Source organism: Artibeus jamaicensis, unplaced genomic scaffold (assembly GCF_021234435.1).
Source record: "Artibeus jamaicensis isolate MK-2021 breed Jamaican fruit bat unplaced genomic scaffold, CSHL_Jam_final scaffold_1964, whole genome shotgun sequence".
Classification (NCBI taxonomy): Eukaryota; Metazoa; Chordata; class Mammalia; order Chiroptera; family Phyllostomidae; genus Artibeus; species Artibeus jamaicensis.
The window spans coordinates 4,451,617-4,478,280 of record NW_026522030.1 but is presented as its reverse complement, the minus strand read 5'-3'; the positions used below and the strand labels follow the sequence as shown (position 1 = coordinate 4,478,280).

The window sequence follows — 26,664 nt, the reverse complement described above, 5'->3', positions numbered from 1 at the left end:
CTGTTTAAATCAGGTCCCACTATAGAATGTGAAACATTTTCCTTTTAAACTAATCATCTACTTATAATATATCTATTAGAGATACTATTTTATTTCCCAAGATAATGCCAAGGAAATAATGTGAAACCTCAGTGATTCTTTGGAACATATTCATTCCCCACCCAGATCGATCTTCCTTAATCATCCGTAGGTCAGATCTGAACAGGGGCCAAATCCTGGGAGATCACTCTGAATCCTAGAGTGATTCATCAAAGAAGCTAATGAACATGGGGACAGCAGTGCCTGCCCCTGAGCCAGACAGATGTGGGTTTGAGCCCTGGCTCTACAGCATTTCAATTGTATGTCTTTTGGTACCTCACTTGAGTTTCCTCACTTTTCACATCTGTAAATTGGGTCCCCGGCTCCTAATTGAGAGGGTTTGGGCTGGATTAAATGAGACTGCAGTATGGAACACATTTAGCATAGTGGTTTACGAGTAGCGCACCTCAGGGGATAGTAACATCCCTATTGATGTAAGACCTTGTTTCCTGAAAAATTATATACAAGGTAGCAGTAAGGCCACCAATTCCCCTCCACAGTAGTATGAGGTATTCTGTGTACAGTTGCCCCGCTTCATCCTCATGTTCACCCCTACTGGTCTCCTCCCTGACATGTCCCTTCCCCTCCTGGGGGGAGGAGTAGGTGAGACTGGATGGTTTTTAACAATCATTCCAGCTCTAATATTCTAGGTGAGAAAGGCAAAGGCAAACACGAAAGCACTTTTGGACAGATGAGCTATATATTCCTAGGACACCCTGCCTAGTGGTATAGCTGTTTATGCACCTACTTACAGCCGTCAAATGTCCCGTATCCCTCCATCTCACACGTCATCTCACACGTCATCTCTGCTTCTGCTCACACTACTCACTCTGCCTGAATCTCAGCTCTTGGGTCATGAGTTCTCCACAAGCCTCTCTAAAGGCCGCTCTATCCCCCGCTGGGTTAAGAAACCACCTTCCGGGCCCCTCAGTGACGCACGCTTCCATCTGCCAACCACCCTCCCACCACCCTGAGCGCCCCTGGAGGGCACCCTCACCCAGCTCTGGGTGTCTGCGCTATAGCTCAGTGCCTGACAATGACAGCCCTCATTATGCATTTATTGCATGTCGACCCTGAGAGGCAGTGAAGGGACGGGCAGGGCTTTATTTATTTCTGAGCACATTTGAATGGTGCATGGTATATAGTAGATCCTCAATTGCTCATTGAAGGAGTTAATAAATAAATGCCTCTCTGAAGGCAGGTGACTGAAATATACCTCCATCTGTCTGGCAGTTCTCCGTGTGTGTGAGAGAGCGCTGGAGATAATTCACAGGAGCCACTTAGCACAGATCAGTGCCCTACATCACATCCTCAGGGGCCCCTCAAGTCCTGTCTGAAATGCCACCCTGAAGGATGGAGCGATGAAGGGAGAGGGTGGGAGAAAGCATCTTTGATGGGACTGGTTTTCTTCCTCTTCTCTGAGTCATGAAGATAAACAGATGAACCCAGGCGATCATGGAACAGCCTTGAACTCATTCATTGATTTATTCGTTTGCCAGGTTAAGGCAAATGAAAGGAAGCAGAGAGACACAGTTTCAAGTTCTTCTCTGCCACCCAGAGGTGTGACCTTGGACAATTCTCCCTGGGAGGCTCAGTGTTCACAGGCTGAACGTGGGAATCCTGCCATTTACCAAAAGGGATGCTGTGTGGATTCGGTAAGATGAGGTATGAAAAATGGGAATTTACATGACGGAATACTACCCAGCCACAAAAAAACCAAAATTTTACCCTTTGCAACAGTATGGCTGGACCCGAAGAACATTATGCTAAGTGAAATAAGCCAGTGAGAGAAAGACAAATACCATATGATCTTACTCATATGTGGAATCTGATGAACAAACTGAACTAACATGGAAAATGGGGACAGACTCATAGATGGAGAACAGAGGACAGCTATGGGGAGGGGGGTTAGGCAGTAGAGGAATAGAGCAAAAGGGAAAAAGGACACATGGACATGGACAACAGCGTGGTGATTGCAGGGGGTGGAAAGTGGGTATAAGAGGACTAAATGGTGATGGAAAAATATAATAAAATAAAAAAATTCATTTTTTAAAAAAGAAAAATATCAAATATATCATGCAGCCCTTGACCTATAGAAAGCATTCAACAGAGGTTAGTAACTGTTTAGATTGTGCCTGCTATTACTGTAATGCCTTGACCCTGTGCCAAACCTTCTGCCTGAACTTAGGAACACACAGCTAAGGCTTAGAAGAGCTACACGTTAATTTGGGGAAATAGATAAGCAAGCAGATAATTACCATAATGCACAGTTCAATAAGTTCTACGCTGGAGGGAAACACAGTAAGAAGAAGAGTTTCTTATAGCCTTTAAGTGCAAAACAGAGGAAGAAGGAATAAAAATGGCTTCTTTACAATTTCAATTATAGTCAAATTCAAAGGTGGGGGAGTACTGAGCTGGCCCATCTAACCAAGTATACTCACACCCAAAATTTGACAGGCCAGGTCACCAACTAAACAGCACAGTGGCTGAAGATGCAGGCTCTGGAACAGACAGCCCTGAGTTCCAGTAGTGATGCTGGCACGGACCCTTTGGGCAGGACGCTGCATTTTACTAAGACTCCAGAAAAAGCTGCAGGCCAGGTAGAGCCAATACTGAATACAGGCAAAATAACTTTCATAGCGGCAGGGGGCTTCCGAGGTGAGCTGGCTTCTTTATACATCCTGGGTAGGGAAAGGAAGTTGGTGTGGAGGCAGGCCTGGGAGAGCTGGTCTACCACCAAGACAGAGTCTCACCTGGGAAAACTTCCTGTGACCCCCTGGGGACAGTGCCCTGATCCTGGTCTCCAGCACAGGAACCCCATCTCTTTTCCTTGCTTTAACTTTCTTTATAGTATATAAATACCTCCCCCTGCTGTTCTATTTTCCATCAATGAGCTAACTTTGTTTATGCCTCTAATAAAAGAGAACTTCCATAAGGCGAGACCTCTGTTTTGTTAATTATTCTATTGCAACAAAATAATGTAGTGCTCTGTTGGTGCTTACTAAATGGTGTTCGGATGGATGGATAGATGGATGGATGGATAGATGAGTGGATGTATCTCCCCCAAATGGCCCAGTAGCTCCTAAAGGGGGCTGGGGTTGAATAATCTCTGAGTCCTGTCCCAGGACAGAAAGATGCTTAATTTAAAAAATAGATAAAACATTGCCGTTAGTTGTTTTCTAGGGCAAGGGAAGGAAGACTGGTTTTAAGGGGTAATTAAGAGGCAAATATGACAACTATCTGGCTACTTCTGCCTGCTTTGGGGACACCGGGGAGAAGTCGGTCTGAATTCTAGGCTTATTTAATCATCTATTTACTTGGGAGTTCTCAGGAGACACTGAACTAGAAAGCAGAAAGGTGAGACTCTGTCAGCACCACTAGTCATGCACAACCGCCATTCGTGGAGACCACGCTGACAGCTGCATCTCTTCACGGCTCCTTGTGCTGCACCTGGATGGAAATCACGAGCTCTCAGTGAATGCAGGCATCTACGACCTGTGCTCCAAGAGCACTGGGTGTGGGTTCAAGTCCTGGCTATCACTGATTGGCTTGGGCCAGCCCTGTACCTTTCCGAGCCTCAGTTTCCCCACCTTTAAAAAACCATGATACCGGGTTCCTTTTCCTGTTTCTTTAAACCCCCCACTAAGAATCATGTTTATGAAAGAACTTTCTATGCTGCCAGGTGACTTACACACATGAATGCTTAGTAAAAGAAGTGGTGAGAAAGAAGGAAGGAACCAAACACCAGCAGCGACTGGAACAGAGAGTAACTGATGTCACAAAAAGCAAAGCTGCAAACCCAAAGGCTATCCAGTATTTTCAATGTGCCCCTCATTTGCCCACCAAGCTTCTTCACAATAGGAGTCTTTTCAAGGTCCTGTTTTGCTGCCATTTCCCAGGAAAAAAATTTTTTTACACCCTGGTGATGGAGCTGGCAATTGTCTTGAAGGCATGTTGCAATGGCCTTGGGATGTCCCCTACTGGGCCTGATCAGGAAAAACCCAGGAAAGGCAATTAATTACTCAGGGCAAAACATCAGGCACCAAGCAAAGGGGAGAGAGAGGCTCCTTTGTGCAAAGACAGGAGTTGAAACAGGAACTGCTCGGTGTCCCTGTTGCACCCACCAGGGCTGAGAGGTAGGGCTCACCTTCTCCTCCTTAGCTTCCTGCTCTACTGACTATGGAGATTTTAAAAACATTCAACTCAGTATTTTCTGAGTACCCCAAGTTAGGAGAAAACTGCCCAGCCACCTGCTGGCTTGCTCTTCTTACCTGGGAGGTGCCCTCCACTCTCAGCCAACACGACAGACCACCCTGGGGCACAGATTGCAGGAGCACCTACTGGGCCTTTCTTTCCTTCCTTGTTCAGGGAAACTCCCAACCTCCCCTACCCCACCATGAGCATCAACGCCCCAAAATCTGTTCCCTGAGATGCTGCTGTCACAAGCCGGGCCACCCCAAGAAGGCTCTCCAAGTCCTGCTTCCCCTCCCTGCCTAAGATTCTACATCTATGTCCTTGCAAGGCCCACTCTCAGATCTAGTGCCAGCTGGGTTTCCAAAACTATACATTGTTCTTAGCTCAAGTCCAGGGTGAAGTACCAGGCCCAAAACTCCAGCACATCACAGCCTGCAGGGGTCAGTGCTAAGCTCCCCAAACCAGCCATCCAAGACATATGACCTGGGGGGCTACCAGAGCCTCAGGCTGAAAGGGTCAGGTCTAGGAGATCCCCAGAACAGTCTAAAGCTCAGAATTAGATCCAGGTGAACTTGAATGCCCATGTCACAGAGCTATATCCTTCCTATATTGGTGAGGGGACTGAGCTCACACAAGAACAACAAGCCTGGGTCCCTGCCCCCTTCAGAGCCTGCGAACCAACCAGAATGGCCTGGAAGAACAGGTGGAGATAGGATAGGGACGGCCCGAGAGAAAGTCCCTGTTTCTGAATCTCACCTTGATCCTGGGCCTCAAAGGAAGCTGGGTATAGTAGTTTCCTAGGCTCCCCTAAAGATCGCCACAAACTGGGTGGCTTTAAAATGACAGCAACTTATTCTCTTCTAGTTCAGGAGGCCAGAAGTCTGAAATGGAGGTGCTGGCCAGGCGTTCTCTTCCAAAGGCTCCAGAGGGGTGGCCCTTCCGTGACTCTCCCGGCTACTGATGGCCTCTGGGACTTCCCAGCTGGTGGCAGCGTCACTCCAGTCTCTGCCTCCGTCTGTACATCACTGTTTCTCCCATGTGTCTCTCTGTGCCCTCTTGTCTTCTTATAAGGACACCAGTCATTGGATTTAAGGCTTACCGTAAGTCTGGGATGATTTCATTTTGAAATCCTTAACTGATTACATCTACAAAGAGCCTATTTTATTTTTATTTATTTTTTTTATTGATTTGAGAGAGAAGAAGAAGAAGAGAAGGGGGAAGGGAGAGAAACATCGATTTGCTATTCCACTTATTTATGCATTTATTGGTTGTCCCTTGTATGTGTCCTGATTGGGAATCAAACCTGCATCCTTGGTGTATCCGGAAGACGTTCTAATCAACTGAGCTGACCAGCCAGGGCCAAAGACTCTATTTTTTTTATTTTTACTTTTTAAATATGTATATTGATTTGAGAGAGAGAAAGAGAAACATAGATTGGTTGCCTCCCATATGCACCCTAACCGGGAATTGAACCCCCAACATTTCAGCGTCGGTGAGGACACTCCAACCAAGTGAGCCACAACAGACAAAGCGAAGACCCTATTTTTAAATCAGGTTACCTTTGAGGGTCTAGGTGGACATGAATTTTGGTGGGGGGGATAATATTCAGCCCACTATACTGAGAAAGGATATCGAGGTCCATTATTTAGATCCAAGAGTCTCTGAATAAACCATAATATGTGAACCAAGAAAATTCAGTCGGGAAAAAAAAGAACTAAGAGGGGTGGAAAAGAGACTGATAACTCATTGAGTAGAAAATCTGAGAGGGTTCCTCCAGAAAACTCTCCTCCCTTGTAAAAGTGGAAAACTGTAAGTAGCAGCAAACGATATAAAACAAATGACCAACACAACAGAGCCGCCCCAATTGCACGGCGTTTAGGATTAAGGGGCTTTCCCTACTGCAGTTGCTCACCTGAGCAGCTGGGTTAATTGACGAGGTTCGGACTGGTGAGGACAGTGAGGACTCGTCTTACATGCAGAATTGACAGGGATGCCAAAGGAGAGGAGGGGAACACCTCGGTAACCCAAATAAAGGACATGTTAATACAATCCTTTCAATTCTGTGTCCAAGGCGAGACCTTCATCTTCTCACTCGAGTCCTAACCCTGAGGTCTGCAGACCTCTGAAATAAGGAGAAAGTGTATTTCCGTACCAGTTTTACAGGTGCATAAAGTGAGTTTTGGAACACTCAGTATTTCCAGGGAGCTAACGGCAGGGGCGTCTGACTCCAGGCCTTGCATCTGTCTTATGCAGCCCTGGGCTTCACAGCCCTGGTGACGTAGGTGCAGTGGGCTGCAGGTAGAGCTGAGACCCACTACGCACACCAGGAAGCCCAGGCCTCGAGGGGCCAAATGAGCTGTCTGAGAACCCGCGACTACTGTGTGCCAGAGCTCAGCAATAAACCCCATCCTGCCTTCCATTGTTACCAAAACGTGAGGACTATTTCCTGATACTACATGAACACTTTGAGACCATGAGTCCAAGACTTGTAGACAGCCAGGCCTCAGTGCAGGGCTGGAGGGAGTGAACTAGAGAAGTTGTCGGTCAGCAGGCAGTGCAAGAAACTAGGCTGTGACTTAGTTGGAGACCTGTCCGAAAAATGTCATGAGCAAAGAAGGCACTTGGGGCAGGACTTGGGACCCTGGGAGCTGACTCCGACGTGTGATTCTCACTGTGGGCTGATGTCATCTCCGTGAGGGCAGGGGTGTTGCCTGTTCCCTGCTCTGTATCTTCTGTGCCTAAGATAATGCCTAACACCCAGCAAAGGGTGAAGCTGGATGCAGCACAGACACTGTGAGAGTCAACGGAGGAAATGAGCCCTGACTCGTGGATCTGATGCCCAGCTTTGCCACTGACCCGTGGCTGGGGCAGCCTCTCTCTGCCTCAGCATCCTCTCCAGTAAAACAGACACAGTGCATCTCATCGGAACATTGTGAGAATAAGGGAGGTTAATACACATCAAGCCCTGGGTACAGTGTCTGGCACTTAGTAAGTCCTATATAAATGTTAGTTAATATCAGGCAAAGGAACAGAATGAAAAGTTAGCCCAGAAATGCTGACAAAAGAGAGACGGTCAATACTGTCTTTTCTGCGTCGGACTTTGGTTCGGGCCCAACTGCTGACCTCAGATTATACAATGCACAGCAACGCCTGGAACCACAGAGGGAGGGAGACACAATGTGTCTGGTTCCTTCTACGGAACCCAGCCCCAGCCCCTGTCTTGCCAACTTGACCTACATTGTACCAATTAAGGATACTTGCATTGTATCCTTGCAAGTTTGTAAAGTACCGTATTTTGCGGTGTATAATATGCACTTTTTGCCTTTATTTTTGAGGAAAAAAATAAGGATGCGCATTATCCATGGGTAGCTCTAATTCTGTACCTATATGAATGTTTTTAATTCTTTCATTTATACTTATGCATTAAAAGTTTAACTCTCACCCTGGTTGGTGTGGCTCAGTGGATTGAGCATGAGCCTGTGGACCAAAAGGTCACTGGTTTGGTTCCAGGTCAGGGCACATGCCTCGGTTGCATGACCTGTGATTGATGTGTCTCTCACACATTGATGTTTCTCTCCCTTTCTTTCTCCCTCCCTTCTTGTCTCTCTAAAATAAATAAATAAACAAACTCTTTTTTCAAAAAAGTATAACTCTAGAAAGCAATAACAATATCCACATGCAAAATAATACCCTGGTATAAGCCATAACGCCATTAAAGTCCTAGAGGAGAACATAGGCAGGAAAATCTCAGATATTTCATGCAGCAACATTTTTACTGATATGTCCCCTAGAGCAAGGGACGTAAAGGAAAGAATAAACAAATGGGATGTCATCAAAATAAAAAGCTTCTGCAAGGCTAAAGAAAACAGTATTAAAATAAAAAGAGAACCAACTATATGGGAAAACATATTTGCCAATGATACCTCAGACAAGGGTTTGATCTCCAAAATATATAAAGAACTTATACGACTCTACTCTAAGAAGACGAGCAACCCAATTAAAAAATGGGTAAAGGACTTGAACAGACACTTCTCCAAGGAGGACATACAGAGGATCCAAAGACACATGAAAAGATGCTCAGTATAGCTAGCTATCAGAGAGATGCAAATTAAAACCACAATGACATACCACTTTACACCAGTCAGAATGGCCATCATAAACAAAGCAACAAAGAAGTGTTAGAGAGGTTGTGGAGAAAAGGGGACCCTAATTCATTGTTGGTGGGATTGCAGACTGGTACAACCACTATGGAAAACAGTATGAAATTTTCTCAGAAAACTAAAAATGAATTTGCCTTTTGACTCAGCAATTCCACTGCTAGGATTATACTCTAAGAACCCTGAAACACCATTTGAAAAGAACCTATGCACCCAATGTTCATGCAAGTGCTGGCAGCAACCTAGGTGCCCATCAGTAAATGATGGATCAGAAAACTACAGTACATTTATACAATGGAATTCTATGCAGCAGAAAGAAAGAAGGAGCTCCTACCCTTCGGGACAGCATGGATGAAACTGGAAAGCATTATGCTGAGTGAAATAAGCCAGGTGGTGAAAGACAAATACCACATGATCTCACCTTTAACAGGAACCTAAATAACAAAACAATGAAACAAGCAAAATATAACCAAAGACACTGAAATAGAGAACAGGCTGACAGTGTCCAGGGGGAGAGGGGAGGGAATTTCAGGGGAAATGGGGAAGGGTTTACAGGAGCAATTATAAAAGACACACGGACAAAAACTAGGGGGGATGGTAATGGAAGGGAGGAAGAGGGCTGGATGGGTGGGCTGGGATGGGAGTAAAAGACAGAAGACTGTACTTGAACAATTAAAATTAAAAAATTATTTTTTAAATAAAATAAAATGCATATTAGTCAAAAAATAATACCCTGGAAAATGATCATTGGTTTTGTTTCTAAATATAAATAAATAAATAAACAAATCAAAAATTAAAATGAAAGTTTTTTTCCCTAAAAGTTTGGGCCAACGACATGGATGCTCATTATACACGGGAACGCTTATACATGGCAAAATACAGTAAGTCCTATTACCATGCCCATTTCACAAATAAAGACATCGAGCCTCGGAGAGATTAGGTAATTTGTTCAAGGTTGTTAAGAGAAGGGCTGGTCAACAAGGCCAAATGATTCTGAAGGCAGAGTCCTGCCTCTGTGCCGTGCTGGGTCCCACATCGCTTTCCCTCTGTGTGGGCACCCACACCCATGTGAAATGCAGGGAGTCAGGCTGGTGCCAGGGGCCACTCAGGGGCCATCTCCCTCCAAAATCTGGTGGGCACAGTTGTGTTTCCCAAGGAGCCTTAGGTGGGAATGTCAGTGGCCGGAAGGTGGCAGGGTAAAATTCCACCATCTCACAGGACTATAAACACAACTCTGCTCCGTAGAAAGCAGGGAGGGGTGTTTTAATGAAGACACTCCCGCCCCCGTACAGTCCAGGAAGGAAGGGCAGACTCACACCCGTGGAGGCTCCGCTCTGTGGACCCACGGGTCCCCAGACGTGCCCTCGGGCCCCTTGCTCCAGCCATGAGGTCTACAGCCGTGGCACAGGGCTGGCACCTTCTCCCAGCTGGCACCTTCTACTTCTGCAGCACTCACTGAGGGACACTGAGATGTCCAGGATGCAGGTGACAGAGACAGAAGTCATGCCTAGGTCTGTCTGACTCCAGGAGTCCTATGAGTGACAGTGGTCAAGTCCTTGCCCTTCTCAGAGCCTCGGTTTCCCCATCGATAGAAGGGAAATGTATCAGATGGTGTGCAAGGATCCTCCCAGCACTGACCATCCTTATGAGTCTATGAGCTGATGGAGCCACGGCCCAGAGCTCTGGCTCTGGCCCAGCCTGTGGCCAAATCTCTTCCATGACTCCCTTCAGTGCTGCCTGCCTGTGCAGCCCCCTGGACAGAATTTTGAATGAGTCTTTCTCTGACAAGCTGTGTGACTGAAGAGAGTTAATTGTGAATCCTCTGTCTCTGATTCTCAGTTTGACCAGAAGGGATTAATCGACAGGGGTGCCGGTGCCCACCTCGGAGGATTGCTGCAAAGAGCAAAGGAGCTCCCGTGCGTGAAGTTCCTGGTGCCCAGTAGCAACACCAAAACACCGCCTGTTATTTTCCAAGTTGCCAAGCTGCCACTCTCTCAGGTAGAAACAAACAAACATGATGTTCTGTTCACATGCAGATGTTAAACTTTTTACAGCCTTTCCAGCTGCAACATGCTCTATAATAATCCACGATCAGTCAGGCAGGGAAATCTTCTTTGTAGAACCAAGGATTCATTACTTTATCAGTGTAAAAACCGAGACACAGAGCATGTATCAGCCTTGCCCAAGGTGGCAGAGCAAAGCACTTGCACACTTCAGATTCCTGAACCTCAAGCTCCTCGAGTCCCCACTTGGGTGATGGAGAAGCCCTGCAGCATCACCCCCCCAGGCAAAGGCAGCTCAGAGAGTCCCTGCAACCAGTGCCCCCAGGGCTTTCTGAAAGCCTTAAGGCCAGGCGCTGGGCAGGGACCTGAAACACTGAAGATGAATGTGGAGGGGCTCCTCCCCCTCAGGCATTACCCTCGGGGGAGGGGCAGCGGGAGGAGGTATGAAACCTGTTCACACATTTCTTGTTCCTTTGTTTCCCCCCTCTCTCTCTCTCTCTGTAAAAGGCCCCAAGAAGCAGACAGACGTTGTAAACATCTGGGCCACTGTTGTGGGGGCAGCAAGTGGCTCTGGGTGGCCTCCAGAGAAAAGAAGCTGTTGGTGTCAGGAATAATAATAAAGAGCTTACATTTGCATAGTGTTGTCTCCCCACCTCACTCCCATTCATCAGCCCCTGTGAAGGATGCAGAAGGCAGCTGTCTGGAAGCCAGGTAGAACCTTGGCAGTTTCTTAGAAGGCAAAACCGAGGCTCTCAAAAATGATGCTTCCACCCCCAAACCACAGAGCTAACAAGGGCAAGGGTCCTGGTGGAAGGGGACAGGAAGGGTTTCAAGGAAGAGAAACTGAGCCTCGAAAAGCAGGATTCTGCCTGGATAAAGAAAAGGTCATCAGAAGCTGAAGCAATACGCTCCACGGCACATTCATGGCATGTCCCGGAACAGGAGGTTGCTACACTGGAGCAGAGTGAGGATGGGGAAGGAGAAAGAGACGGGGCTGGGGATGCACGCCGGACAGCAGAGGGCCAAGAGACCAAGCAGGGGAATAATTTAGTGCAGTTGCTATAAATTCACAGCCACCGCTGCAGCCCTAAGATAAACCTCTTTACAGACCTGCATCTTTCTCCATCTGTGGGTTCCATTCTTTCTCCAGGATAAGGATCTCTGAGAGGGTTTCTAGAGCTTAACTAGTCCGGCCCCCATTTTGCAAATGGTGCCAGTGTACAGCTACAGGTGGGGGGGGGTCCCAAATTCAAGGGACACATCAGGGCCTTGACAGGATCCACCCCAGGGTTCCGGCCTCCCAGGCAGACACTGCTCAGCACTGCACACCGAGTTCTCTCTGCCCACTTTCTGCACGTTGCAAAGCTTTTGCATAAGGCTCAGATTTGCTCCCTGACTGCCTCTGTCCTGGTTACAGTTCTCCTCTCCATCGGGGGCTTTCTGAGCTTTGGCTCTGGGGAGAGTAACAGAGCCACTGAAGATGAGAGTGAGGAATAGATGATTCTCTCCGTGCCAGCTGCTCTTTCTGAGCCCGAGGCCATTCAGAGCCAGTGGAACCATCAACCATGACATGAACTCACTCAGCCCAGCAAACAAAACTATACGGAAGTGAATGTATTTCTCTGATGCCTTTCAGAGTTGACACAGTAGCTCCTCAGAGTCTGCATGACTCATGAGTTCTTGCTGATGGATTAGTTGGGGTGTGTTTTCCACTAGAAGGAACTTTGACAACTGCACTTCCACAAGCCAGGAATATCTTCTAAAGGACTCATCTGGTTTAACTCAAGTCAGAGATTATGTTCACATGCGTATCCCTTCAAGCAGTATCTTGTGGAAAGGGGGCCCAAACATGAATATTTTTAGAGGACATCAATAGGGAAATGAGCAGGATACAAGGAAAAGCACAACAGAGCATGGTAGGGACTATGGCAAATGAGCGCACATATGACCTTTCTAAAGGGGTACCTACTATAGGAATCCAGCTAAATGTTAAGCAGAATAGGCAAGTCAGAGAAAGGCAAGGACCATGTGATTTCACTCCTATGTGGAATTTAATGCACGAATTGAACTAACAAACAAAATAGAGCCAGACTCACAGAGAGCAGGATGATAGCTCTGGGCAGGGTCAGTTGTGGGGAGGAGGGATGCAGCAAAAAAGATACAGAACTCAAGGACATGCGCAGCAGTGTGTGATTGTGGAGGGTGGGTGGAGGTGGAAGAGGGTATGATGGGCTCTTGCCGGTGTGGCTCAGTGGATTGAGCACCAAGCTATGAACCAAAAGGTCACTAGTTCAATTCCTAGTCAGGGTACATGCCAGGTCTCCACTTGGGGATGTGTGTGGGAGGCAACCAACTCATATTTCTTTCCCCCTTTCTCTCTCTTCCCCTCTCTCTAAAAAAAATTAATAAATATTTAAAAATATATTGAACAGCCCTGGCTGGTGTAGCTCAGTGGATTGAGTGTGGGCCTGCAAACCAAACAACTGTGGTTCGATTCCCAGTCAGGGCACATGCCTGGGTTGCAGGCCAGTTCCCAGCAGGGGATGCATGAGAGGCAACCACACATTGATATTTCTCTCCCTCTCTCCTTCCCTTCTCCTCTAAAGATAAATAAATAAAATCTTTAAAAAAATATATTGAACAAAAGGACCCTGGCTGGTGTGGCTCAGTGGATTGAGCACCAGTCTATGAACCAAAGGGTTGCCAGTTCAATTCCCTGTCAGGGCACATGCCTGCGCTGGGTGTGGGCCAGGTCCCAAGTGGGGGGCATGTGAGAGGCAACCACGCATTAATGTTTTTCTCCCTGTCTCTCTCTCCCCCTTCCCTTCTCTAAAAAATAAATAAAATCTTTATATATATATATCTATTTAAAAAAAGAAAGTATGGTGGAATAAGTGATAATGGGAAAAATACAATGATAATAATAAGAAGAAATAAGTCCAGCTAATTCTTGCTATCAGAAATGTGAACCCACTATAGATACAGCATGTAAGTTTCACACACGCATACCCAATTTATATTTTTATTTGAATTTTGATTTTTGAAGTTTTTAAAAAACTGGGTGGCCCAACTCAACTGTAGACACAAAGAGATTCATCTACAGCTAAATATGGTCTTGGAGTCCCAGTTTACAAACTCTGTTCTACAGGGTCCCATTAGTTCCTTTTAATTTGGAAGCTGGCTTTGACATTTGCATTACTATAAATCCTCTTAGAGAGTGTTTCCCACTTGGAATGGTTCCCCCGACTGAGCCGACACCCTCCTGAGCATTCCTATAGATTGCTGAACTGAAAATTGGCAAGTTTCCACCCAGAGGATGCAACCTATAAATATATCCCCAACCTCCATTCCTTTTACACTCTGCTACTGGATATAATTGAGTTTCTCTCTGGACCAAATGAGCTCTGAGTCTTTAGTACTCGGTGTCCCTAACAGAGGAAAGTCCAGAGGAGTTTGGAAAAGGGAGAACAACACAGAAATGGAACAGAGCTATGAGGGCAGGAGGTACCATAAATGTTTTATCACCTCTTGTTAGAGGTGAAACACATAAGTAATGTTGTAATCTTATGCTCTGTGTAATAAACACTTTATGGTACCCTGCCCAGCGACATGCATAAGCGGTAGCCTAGAGACACAGAGGAAGTCCCAACCTCTGCCAGGAGTTGAATTTCAGCAGGAGACAAATGGGCCTAAGGATGACTGCAAGCGCTGTTTGGCTGGGAAACCTGCTCTCCGGAGACATGATAAGCCTTCCCTAAGGGAGTGCCCTCAACACCTATGTGTGGAGCCTGCTGGCGTGTGCAACCTGCCACACAAGGCTGAGGAGCCACACAAACCTGCCAGAGCAAAAGCCAGTGTGGAATCCCAAGGGGAGCTTAGCTCTTCTGTGGTCCCTTCTGTGTGGCTCTGCAAGGGCGGGGGGGACACTAACTCCAGGCTCCAAGTTTGCGCACTGACTCATTCATTCTTTCATTTATCCAATAATATTGAGTGATTCGCTCTCAGCAGCAGCAACATCACCATCATCGTCACCATAACCATCGCTGTCATCTATTTAGTCTTCTATTTTTTAGGTACTTAGTATTTACATAGATAATCTTTCAATCTGGGCAAGAAATTTGCAAGGAAACTACTCTTACTGATTTTACACTATTCAAGAAACCAGGGCTCAGCCCTGGCTGATGTGGCTCAATGGATTGAGTGGCAGCCTGTGAACCACAGGGTCACCGGTTCAACTCCTGGCCTGGGCACATGCCTAGATTATAGGCCAAGTCTCCGACTGGGGGTGTGCAACAGGCAACCAGTGAATCTATCTCTCACACACCAATGTTTCTCTCCCTTTTTTTCTCCCTCATTTCCTGTCTCTCTAAATATAAATAAATAAAATCTTTTAAAAAATAAAAAGAAACCAAGGGGAGAGATATGGTCAAACTCAGACTTCCACAAAGTGGCAGAACTGAGGTGTGAGATTAAATTGTCCACACCAGCTTGTGATTTTTCACCACAAAACACCACCTTAGAGTCCTGTAGAGCATTGACAAGTCATTCTTTGATTCTCATAATTGAGTGCAGATCTAATTATCCTTATTTTCCAGAAATGGGATTGAGTCTCAGACCAGTTATGTGACTTGCCAGAGGCTACGGAGCCAGTACTTGGGTCTCAGACACAGGTCTTATCACTTCGAACTCAGAATTCTTCAAAACAGGACCGAGTACTCACCTCCTTGTCCCTTCAGTGGTAATGACAATCATTAATAATCCTGGAACTTACCAATGGAAATACTTAGGTCTCACTATGTGCCAGAATCCCTGCTAAAAAGTACTTTAATAGAACTCGTTCATTCACTCCTCCTAACCACCTTATAAAAGTCAGTGTGACAATTACCATAATAAAGAAAATGGGCTCAAAGAATTAAGCAAAGCTTTCCCAAGCGAGATAGCTAGTAAATAGCAGAGCTAGTATTTATATTGAGGTTTATCTGACCTAAATTCTTGACCCACATTTTTAACCCTGCCCGCGATATGCAAGGAAGGCCTTATGAGGGGCATTGAAGCTGAATCAGAGACAGGCAGTCTATCAAAGACTTCAAGGTGCCTGCCCAATATGCATGCTTGTTTTCTTCCTTAGTAACAGACCCCGATTTTATTTAAATGGGTATGCTTTCAGCTAATGCTTCTCAGTCAGGTGACTTAGGTATTGGCCAATGAAATAGGAGTATTGTGATTTCCCAAAAGAATCCTTAAAGGGAGCTGCTTTAGCTGGGAAGTGTTTCCTTTTCCTTTTCTTTTTTCTCCCTTCCTGCTGGTTGGGGTTCAAATATGATGGCTGACTTTTCTGCAGTCATCCTGGACCATAAGGATAGGTGCTACACCTTAGGATGGTAGAGAAAAAAAGGCAGAAGAAAGGAAAGAAGGGAGGAAGGGAGGGAGGGAGGCAGGGAGGGAGAGAGGAGTTATTGAAGATATCACGGAGCTGCCACCCCAGCCCTAGATATGTTATCATCAGACTTGTTATGGGGGGAGAAAAAAATAAACTTCTTCTTGTTTAAGGCACAGTTATTTTGGCTTTCTCGTTCTGTGGAGTCAGACCTGATGCTAATTGATACATCTCTACCCTCAAGTAGCTCACAGTCCTGTAGGAAGATGAATGTGCAGTAAACCAACAACCAGTACAGAAGAGGGTGGCCACAGCCCCAACAAAGGTGAGAAAAGGCCTCCATTCATCCTCCATGGCCTCCACCAGAACAGCCCTGACAGCAAAATCCATGGGCCAGGGCATGCTCTCTATGTAACGGCAATGGATAAGCTGTCCGTTAGGAAAGGCAAGGGTATCTATTTCAATTAAATGTGGCCCGTGCTACGACTGCAATCAATTAATCCTTCCCTAATCTGAAGGTTGATTAGTCAGAACTTTGGGTGAATGGATATACAACAGGCTAATAAACCTGCTATCTGAATGCCACCGCGCATCTTTTTTAACACACTATGGCAGATGCGTTAATCTTCTGGTGGCAGGAGGCCCAGTGTGCAGACTGGCAGTGGGGTGCAGCTCAGGGGCTCTGGGGTCTGCACAGCTGCAGCCTGCTGGGTCTCGTCATAACTGCTGTTTTGGACCAGGCTTTTCCTCTACCATGTGCTTCTGCCTGCCAAAAGGTGGATGTCTTCAGTGTGGTCGGGGAGGCTGTACACAGGCTGGGAGGTGGGCAGTCTCTGCTTGTTTTCAGATCCACCCTGAATCCACTGGGTGACTCAAGCCAGTCCGTCCCCTTCCCTGGCTTTCATTTGACTCTTTTGAATTGTTCACAATCTTTTGTTTTTCAGTTTAGGTAAGAACACTTAACACAGGATCTATGTAGCCTCCTTAAAGATTTTAAGTGTACTGTACAGCGTTGTTAACTACAGGCACTATGTTGTACAGCAGATCTCTAGAACTCCTTCATCTGGCATAGCTAAACATGTATACCAGTTGAATAGTAATTCCCCATCTCCCTTTCCCTCCACCTCTGACAACACCATCCTACTCGATGCTTCTATGAGTGTGACTGTTTTAGATATTCCATATAAGTGGAATGATGCACTATCAGCCCTTCAGTGTTTGCCTTATTCACTTAGCATACTGCCCTCAAGGTTCATCCATGATGTCATTTGTGGTATGATTTCTTCTGTGAGTGTCCATGCATGTATCAGTGGACATCCAGGTTGTTTTCTCCTCTTGGCGCTCATGAACAGTGCTTTATTAACCTTGAGCCTGTCTTACTTCTACCTCCTGGTATTAGCACATCACCCCTCTGCCTAGTACATTCTTCTCTACCTTATTAACCTCTTCTTGTTCTTTAGCTCTCTGCCTTCTTTCAGAAAACTTTCACCAGCAACACCTTGTCTAGGGCTCTCTGTGCTCGACAGAATCCTATGCTGTGGGCATCCTAATATAATATAACAATACACATTGCACCCTACTGTAACTATGGATTACTAGTCCAGTCCATTCAACTCTAAGCTCCCGGATGGCAGAGGCCACGTCTGACTGCTCACAATTGCATCCTTGGTGTCTGGCCTGGTGCTCGGCACAGAGGAGGCAAAACAAAAACGGGCCTGCCCATTACACTGAACGGAGTAAGGTGCAAGTGGAGCTGGGATTGAAAAGAAAATCACGTTGCAAACGTCTAAACTGATCTATAAATGTAAGGAATTAGGCATAATGAAAACGTCCTTGAAGGTACAGAAAGAAAGCATTTCAATTCTTCCAAGAGCTTCACACTTGCTTAATGTGTCACCAATAATTACCCTGGCTTTTCCTTCTCTCACTGGTTGTAATTAAGATACAGAGTTTTTGTTAGGGGAGAAACAAGGTCCAGAGCAGCAGAAATCATGCGGGCTATTACATCCTGGCATCTGGGCCCATGGGTTTTGTGGCCCCGGAAAAGCCAGATAGCCCATTTTGAGTCATGGTGTCCTCTTCTGTGCAATGGAATGAAAATCTCCCCCTCTGAGCTCATAGACTGCTGTGAAATCAAACAGCGTTAATGTGTGTAAAATGGCTTGTGACCTGTAAAACATGCTATGAGAGTGTCACTTCAATAGGTTCCTGCTGGCTTCTCTCCCAAACAGGCAGTACACATAAGAACTCAAATTTCCAACCTCTAAATCCTGGGGGAAAGAGAGACATAAAGAAGAATGGGGCATCTGATGCATTGCTTCACTAAATTTACTAAATATTTACTGAGCATCCAGTACATGCAAGGTGCTGTACTGGCGCTAGAGGATGCTGGTGAATTAAGCCCTCCAGTCTGGTGTTTGGGGCGTGGGATGAGGTGAGCAAGCAGGTGCAGCGAAGATTACCATGTGGCAGATGTTTCTGTAGAGCTGAGAGCTGCTGCAATAAAGGGACAGTCGACACTGATCCTGGGGCAGTTGTTTAAACCTAATGCTGAAGGAACTTCTAGAGTCAGCAAAGGTACTACTACCTTGTGAGAGATTTTAGACAGGAAAATAACCAGGTCAAATTTACCAGTCAAAAGAACATTCTGGAAGTGGGCAAAGATGCAAGGCAACAACAAAGGAGACCATTCAGAATTTGGGGGAGAAAAATAGAAAAAGAATGGGAAAGACACACAAGAGGGAATCAGAAAGTAAGGTTAACTGGAAATGTGAGAAGAGAATGTCTAATGAGAAACTTGTAGAGATAAAGACAGAACCAGCAAGGGTAAATGCCTTCCTCCCTTATCCTGAGGACTCCAAGGAAGGCCATTCACTGCCCACAGGGTCCATCCACCAGGCTGTGTCCCTGGCTGTGGGACAGACACCTGCCACCACGGACCCTCTGTCACTGAGGAAGACACAGGGAGCAAAGGGAAAGCACAGATGTGGATTCTGATCCCAGGTCTGATCCATCCCCCACTGAGTGAGACAGGGAAGTTACTTAACCTCTCTGATCGGCAGTCCCTTCATCTGTAATAAGGGATAGCAGCACCCACTTCACAGGGTGGTGGGAGGGTCAGAGGAAGGAATATTTAAACAACACCGGATACAGTTCCTAGGATGGAGCAGTGCTTCTGTGTCTTTCCCCTTCACCCACCCCCAGCCTAATTCCTGACCCATGTCCACAAAACAATACTGAGCCCTCACTATGTAGCAAGAATAAAAGGACATGATGCCTTGCATAAGTCATGGTCAAAGAGCCAGCAGGGTCTCACTGGGCACTCAACACCACTAGGAAGTGGGTAGAGAAGCATCAGCACTCTTGTGCAAATTCAGGACCTGAGGCCAAGAGAGGGGAAGAATTGGGGCTCTACCCAAAGCTGGGATCTTTGGGCTAACCCAAATCTGCTCTGCCAGTGATAGCCGGGTCCTTGCACAGGCATCAGAGGCTGGTCCTATGGCTCAAGAGCTCTATCCCAAAGCTCGGTAGCCCACTGAAACAAACAAAAAACATCTCTCTTCAATTCTGCTGACTTTACAGGGGGTCACTATTAGAACCATTTAAGAGTATATGTGAAAGTGTTCCCAGGGAACAAACACGATACTTTTAGCAAGAGTACTTCTTCACTAGATTCACAAGAAATACTTTTTAGTTTCTTGTCTATTGAGGTTGTGAAGGCCATCCTAATTTTGTTTGGATCTAAAATGTCTGCTGGAGTTGTAGCTTCATGATACCAAGGACTCTCTCTTGAACATCATTATACATGGGATGGTGCCTAATATTTAGTAGATACTCGGCAAAATATGGATGGAGGGGTAGCTGGGTAGATGGATGGGTAGGTGAATGGATGGCTGGATGAAAGGGGGGCACTTCAACTCAGAACACTGTTACATTATGAAATGCATACACACATGCACACTCCCTTCTTTCAGTTGGGTAGGACCTTAGATACAAGGTCAGTAGACTCCACAGTCTGCAGGAAACTGTGGTGAAGGGATGGGGAGGGAGACTGGTCCAAGGGCAACAGTGAATGAGTGGATGAGCAGTGAATTGAAACTATGGTTCAGGGAAACGTATCCTGCGCTGCAGGATCCCAGGCTCTGGTCCTCCCTCATCCTCTTCTTTAATGTATATATATATTTTTAAAGCCCTTCCACTCTACCCCATTATAAAAGTATACTGGCCAAAAGATGAAAAGATATCTAAAATAAAGTAATTTTTCAACTATGTCATGTCTTCTTGTTCTCTTTCCTTGGGGAGTTTCAAGTGCAGGTGAAGGGGTGAGCTAGCTTCTTCTCCCTTGAGCTACCTGAATACTTCTTTTTTGTTAACCTGTTTGGATAAGAAGATAGACACATTAAAAAGGCAAGAAAGGCAATGTACAAAGGTCTGGGATAATTTGCCTCTGACACAGTCCTGGATTAATCTGGGTGCCTAATGCGTGGAGAATGAAGAAATAAGTGCTGTGACCCCGAAGGGCAGCTCCCTCCTCACAGCTGAGGGGAATTTTCAAGGAGGGGAGGTGTGAGCAGATGTGTGTTCAGTAACTGGGCTGGCCCCTCTGCCCTTGCCCAGTGATCTTGAACATCAACAAAATAAGGTCTATGTCGATCGTACTTTTCCAGAGACAGGAGCAGAGTGTGAGTGGTTTCTGCACAGTTTTCACAACCACATATTTGATCAAAAAGCAGAAAGGCAGCACGAATTAAAGACCCCAAACAGGTACGTGGAAAAAGTAAAAGACTGCAAGACATAATGTCAACAATCTGCACTGAAATTCAAGGTCGGAAACCCCCACGTCCTCTGAATCATTCAGTATCGTGCCCCCCCCCCCCATTCAGGGACCACACCTCAGCTGGTTGGACTCTCAGGCTGCTGATTGTGCAACACCAGACAAGGTTCTTTGGTCCATGGGCCTCAACTTCCCCATCTGTAGAATGACTGGGTTAAACCAGAAGTTCTCTGCAACCCCATCTACCTCTAGCATGTGATGAGTCTCACTTTCCAATAAATGTTTCAATGGGTATTTATAATACCCATTCTCATGGCTGACATCTGTAAGTCACATTTGTAAGAAAAAAAAAGTACACAGCTTTATAAAAGTATAGCTTAACAATCCACTGCTGCTGAAGCCCTATCAAGTTCTTCAAGTAGCTACTTAGAGAGAAAATGAAGGGGAAATGGCACTAAAATCATGGGGAAAAAAAGAGAATCAAGAAAGAAAGTGTGTGTGAGAAGCGTGTTCTCCCAGCCTTAAATCTCGGTGGCAGAGAATGATGGCAGCTTCTTCCTGCCTCTTCCCTTTAACCCCACCCCCCTACAGCCTGTCCTCCTTCCTCCCCCAGCTGAGAATTTGAAACCAAAGGCTTTCTTTCTCACTCTGATTCTTCTTTCACACATTGTCCAAACTGGAAGGCCATTTCAGACCATTTGGGCCAGAGGTTTCCAAACTTCATTTTGTAGCAGCGCCCTTTCTTCAAATGAAATTTTATACTTAAAATCCAATACACAAAACCTATGAAAGGAAAGTTTCTGTAAGAGTGAGGGTGTGCATTCCCTTCCTCACCTCCTACACCCCCACCTTGGCCTGGAAGTATGGCCACAATTCCCTAACATCCCAAATAACAGGATTGAAAAACCACTGACCTAATCTTTTCTTTTTTCTTTTTCTTTTTTTTAGCCCAGATTAAAGAAGGCACTGGCTCACACTGCATTGCTGTTGAAAGTTAACAGAGTGGGAACCAGAATCTGGGCCTCCAGATCCCCAGGCCCACATGTCTGCCCCTGTCCTGTCTGCTTCCCTTGCCCCGGTCTGCCGACTGTTCCGTTCAAAAGCCCTCATGGATGTATTCTTTCCAGAGTATGTCACCGCCTCCTCATCTCCTCATCTCCCTTCCTTGGAGAATCAACTCATTAACCGCCCACACTCAGTGTCAGCTCAGCTTTGTTGGAGACATATTCTCAGAACCTTGAGCTTTTCCACCGCCTGCTGCCCCAGCGCGGACTTCCAGGTCTAACGGGGACCAGAAGGCATCCTCTGAAATGCCCCTCCCCATTACACACGCACACATACAAGCACAAACATTCACACTCATACCCAGAGTCTTCAGTGCTTCAGACATAGGAACTGGCAAAATCTGCAATGAACTAAGAGTCAGATGCGGGGATTGAGCACTGGTCCCACTCTTTTCACTGATCTTGTTTGACGGAAGTTTCTTTGCCCTTTGAGGTCTCCCCACTAAGCATCTCACAAATCTGCTGTGAATATAAGTGAGACAGGCAGACAGACTGATTACATGTGTAAAGTATTTCACACATGTAAGGGATGCTTTTATTTCATAAATTTTTCATCACTTTTCTTGGCCATCTATTTCAGTTACTACTTAATAAGCACTTCTACTTATCTATTAATTTATTAATAAATGCATTTTGAAAAAGACTTTTCTAATCATTATTTGATCCTGACCTCTACCAAAACCGCAGAACTGTGAGCTTTGTGGGTCCATGAGAGCTGGCATTTGGCACACAGTAGGCGACAAACACTCAGGAAGCACCTACTATGTGTCAAACACTGGCTTAGATGGCCTCACAAATCTTAGTCTCATGAGATGCAAAGGGACTATCAATCCTATGGGCAGTGCTAGGAAGACAGGAGAGAGGCCTTGAGCTACGGCACCAAAGGCTTCCAGGAAAACGTGATAACTAAGCTAGTATCTGAAGTTGAGTACAAGTGATCCAGGTGAAGGGAGTGAGGTGGAGAGAAGGAGGGAAGCAGAGGACCATCCACATGGAGAGAAGAGCAAGTGGAAAGAGGCTACAGTGGTTCAGTGTGGCTGGACCAGGCAGGGAGTGAGTGGTAGGGATGAGGCCGGGTTAGAAATAAGCTGGGGTTCCATGAGTAAAGCTAAGAATTCAGAACTATCACAGCATCCTTGTCTTACAGAAGAGAAAGTGAGAACAACAGAGAGGACATGACTTGCCTAAGGTCACAAATGGAAAGCCATAAAGGTACAATGTCAACGTATATCTGTCCCTCTGCCTGGAAATCTATATCCCTCAGACATGTGTGTAGCTTCCTGGTCACCTTATTTAAAATAGACCCACCTGTCATTCTCTAGCCCATTGCTCTACCTCATTTTCCCTCATGGCACTTATTATAGTCTGATAATATAATATAAATTTATGTATTCCTTCATTACCTTCCTCTCTGACAAAAACATAACCTTCCTGAGGATAGCGATTTGGTTCTATTCATGATGAATATCCGGTGCTTAAAACAGTTCTTGGCACATGGAAGAAAGTCAATCAATGTCAGATGAATGAATGAATGAATGTCAATCTGTCTAAAACACTTGCTGTAATACTCAATGTTGTATTACCTTCCTATGCCTGGTGGGGTGCTTTGACTTTTTAGTTACTATTGGCAAGGAAACAACAAGATCAGACTTGGCTTTAGAAAGCCCATGGTAGTAGCAGTGTAGAGAATGAATACAAGAGGGGTTTGGAGACTGGGAGAAGAGTGAAGTGCCGGCTGCACTATTCCTCAGCAAGGAAGGTTATGGTTTAGACCAGGGAATAGTAAGATGAAGGGAGAAGAAAGGCCCTCCAGAGGAACTGAGGCCTCGAGTGGACCATTGGCCCAAGACTTGGGAGCCCACTAGCAGTAGAGGTCACAGAAGGATGAACTCATCTCTAAGGAGGCAGATGTGTTCAGATGTCTGAAGATTACACATGGGAGTGGCTAAAATAGTCACTCGAATTGAATTTTTTCCAGAAGAGCCTCTGATAAAATGATATCCGCTATGGGTTGGAGGAGAGATGTCTTTGGAAAAGGGAAAAGAGTGTTGCACTGCCTAATAATGATGATGGGGACAAGTGTCTAATCATAGGGGAGGCATGGCCGGGCTGACTCCCTGGACAGTACTTCTCTACATATATGTGCCCAACCGAGGCCGGACCTGGAGAGGCACACTAAGAGGCGGTAGTTTTCATTGCAGCACAGCCTGAAATTAAGGAGATGCTGCCAACACCTAGTTCAACTGCATTCATTCATTTAGTCAATCAATGCCCCTGAGTTGTTCAACCCTTCAACCCTTGCTTACTGACACCCTCGAAATGCCAGGCACAGACCCGCCGTTGCGGAGCGGACTGAGATCTAGCCTCAGTCCACCTGGTGGGAATGACCCACTATTTCTTGACTATCTTATTTGCACAAGCCCATTAAAAAAAGTCAAATCATTCTGTTGTTAGAGCGTTTTATACTTTCCAGGGACTAAGATGTCATGTACCATTTAATCAACAACTGTACCAGGCAGTTATCACCACTCTCATTTGTCAAATAAGGAAGCTGAGGCTCAGAGAGGTTTAGGGATTTGTTAGAGGTGAGGCAGCCTGTGATATGGGAGCACGGATTTAAACCCAGGTCAGGTTTTTTAACAAAGCCCCTCTGTGGTCCTGGGCAACCTTACGCCTTTGCAGAAGTCAGACAGCTCTGAGTGAGTACTGATACCACACAGCATATGCCCTGAACCCCTGGGACTGGTGCTGGCTCTCAGTAAGTACTATACGAAGTAATCTGTTCTTATTTGTTATCAATAGGCAATTTCTTCAACTCTGAGTCACTGCATCCTCCTCTGTGTAAGGGGACTAGTGTGTCACAGACTTTTGATAATTATGACGTTTTGAAGAGAAGGTATAGATTGTGTTCAGCTTGTTACCTGATACATTGGGTATTCATAGATGAGGAGAGCTCTTGACCATGGCCGGAGGGCTCTCCTGCAGCCCTAGAGCCTAGACACATAATGTGCCCCTTGATGAGACTGCTGTTGTACTCCCAGCAACTGGGGCTACTGCTTCTGAGGGCCATGGCAATTGCCCAGATGTGTTTGTCTGGTCCAGTTTCTCTCCAGCAGGAAAAGGGAATGGGAAGAGTGGGTGGGAGGAGATGGTGGGCCATGAGGCCAGAAATAGTAATGACCCCTGCAACACCCTGTGGCAATCAGAGCTCCAGGCTTGGGGCCATGCTCAAAGACCTTTGCACATCCACCATCAAGGATGTCTGCCTCCTGCTGAAAGGCTCCCCAGGGCTGGGTAAAGAGGCAGCACAGCAGGAACCCAGTGACCCCAGTGAAGGTGGACACTGCCACCAAAGCAGAATGTCCCCCCATATACAACATTAGTCCTCTGCTTCCTTCGCCTGTGCTCCTTTCGTACCTTCATCACATCTCTAAAACAAGCAGGGACCACCTGCTCCATTCAGTTCAAGGGAATGGAAGAGTGGAAGTCCAAGAGTAGTTGCTGGCTATCTCTGTCCCCCTGACCAAGCAATATGTCATGTTGTGTCACAGTAGCCATGAAGGGGGAGTCAGGGCATGATGGGGGAGGAGTTGGTCTGTGACGACCCCAACTCTCCCTGCCACCTGCCTGTCCTAGTATAATGCAGAAGACAGCTTCAGGGACGACTGGCCATGGAAATCCAGTTGCCTGATCTGTCCCGGTACCTTCTACTTGGCATCCTGATGCAGCCGCACACCAGAGGCTTTTCTCAACAGGAACTACCAGCTTCAGGGGCCTTTCTGAGTCTGAACCCTAATGGCTGCCTACCTCACCTGCCTAGAGCAGCTTCCAGACATGCAGAGAGAGCATGGAACTCATGAACCTGACAGAGGCGTGCGGCGGCAAGGGTTCCAAGGCCAGCTCTGCTTCTGCTTCGAGTCCTTCCTTCCATAAATGATTCTGTCTCTCTGAGTCTCAAATTTTCCCATCTGGCAAATGGGGGCATGAACAGCTGCCTCTGAAGGATGGAGTGAGGGATAAATGGAGAGGCATTGAAGCACTTAGTAAGCAGTAAATAAGTGATAGTCATTGTGGAGGTACAATAACAATGATGGAGGCTGCCATTTATTGAACATTTACTACGTGCCTGGGCCTTTTCTAAACATTTAGGTAGTGGCTAATAAACTTAAGTGATGCTTATTGTTATTATTACTATTACTATGACTAAGGTATCCCTTAAATTCACTATCCACTTCAGCCACCACACCTTTGTAGGGATACTGCAACAACACTCACAAATTTCTCAGGTACTTGATGTAGCCAACAGATCCTGAGTGTCCAGGAGGGGCCAGGCCCAGGTTTTGGGGCTGGGGAGACCCAGATGGGAATCAGTAATAGTTTCTGGTCAGAAAGCGTTGCATCAACTTAGGCAATAAAACAAGGGTATGGCCGACTACCAAAATATAACATGGTGGCTTTCAATTTATTCCTTACTGGAGCCCAACATAATAAATATATACAGTTGTACACATGCGTATATACATGTGTATATGTTTATGTATATAAGTGCCCTAAAAATTTCACACACTCAAAAACACTAGCTTGTGACAATGGGCATAGACCAAAATGTTATTCTGTTCCATTCTATTCTAAAATACCCTGTTCTATTCCATCCTATCTTTTTATAATCCACTCTATTGCTTTCAATCTTTTCTATTCTACTTCATTCTGTTCTGGTCTACTTTATTCTTTTCCACTGTATTTGGTTCTATTATTTTTCGATTCTAATCTATCCTTTCATATTCTATACTCTTTCTCTTCAAAATAGTTGTCGTGAGGTAGTTGATATTTAATGACCCCTTTAATGGCTTCGACCCATCTTTCAAAAAGTACTGATACAAAGGAGCTGTTTTCTAGTTGTTAGTAATGAGAAACCCTCTTGAAATTAAGCCCTAGCTGATATTATGACATTAATAATTATTGAACAAACAATTGGAGCTATTCCAGCTGAAGAGGGTTGGGGGGGTCCAGGACGACT

General features: G+C 45.9%; 1 protein-coding gene across 2 annotated transcripts in view; it reads right to left on the bottom strand.

Annotated features, from left to right (window-relative positions):
• ASTN2 (astrotactin 2) overlaps positions 1 to 26,664 on the bottom strand; it is an 817,144-nt gene that overhangs the window by 646,530 nt on the left and 143,950 nt on the right. The gene's annotated exons all lie outside the window — the stretch shown is intronic.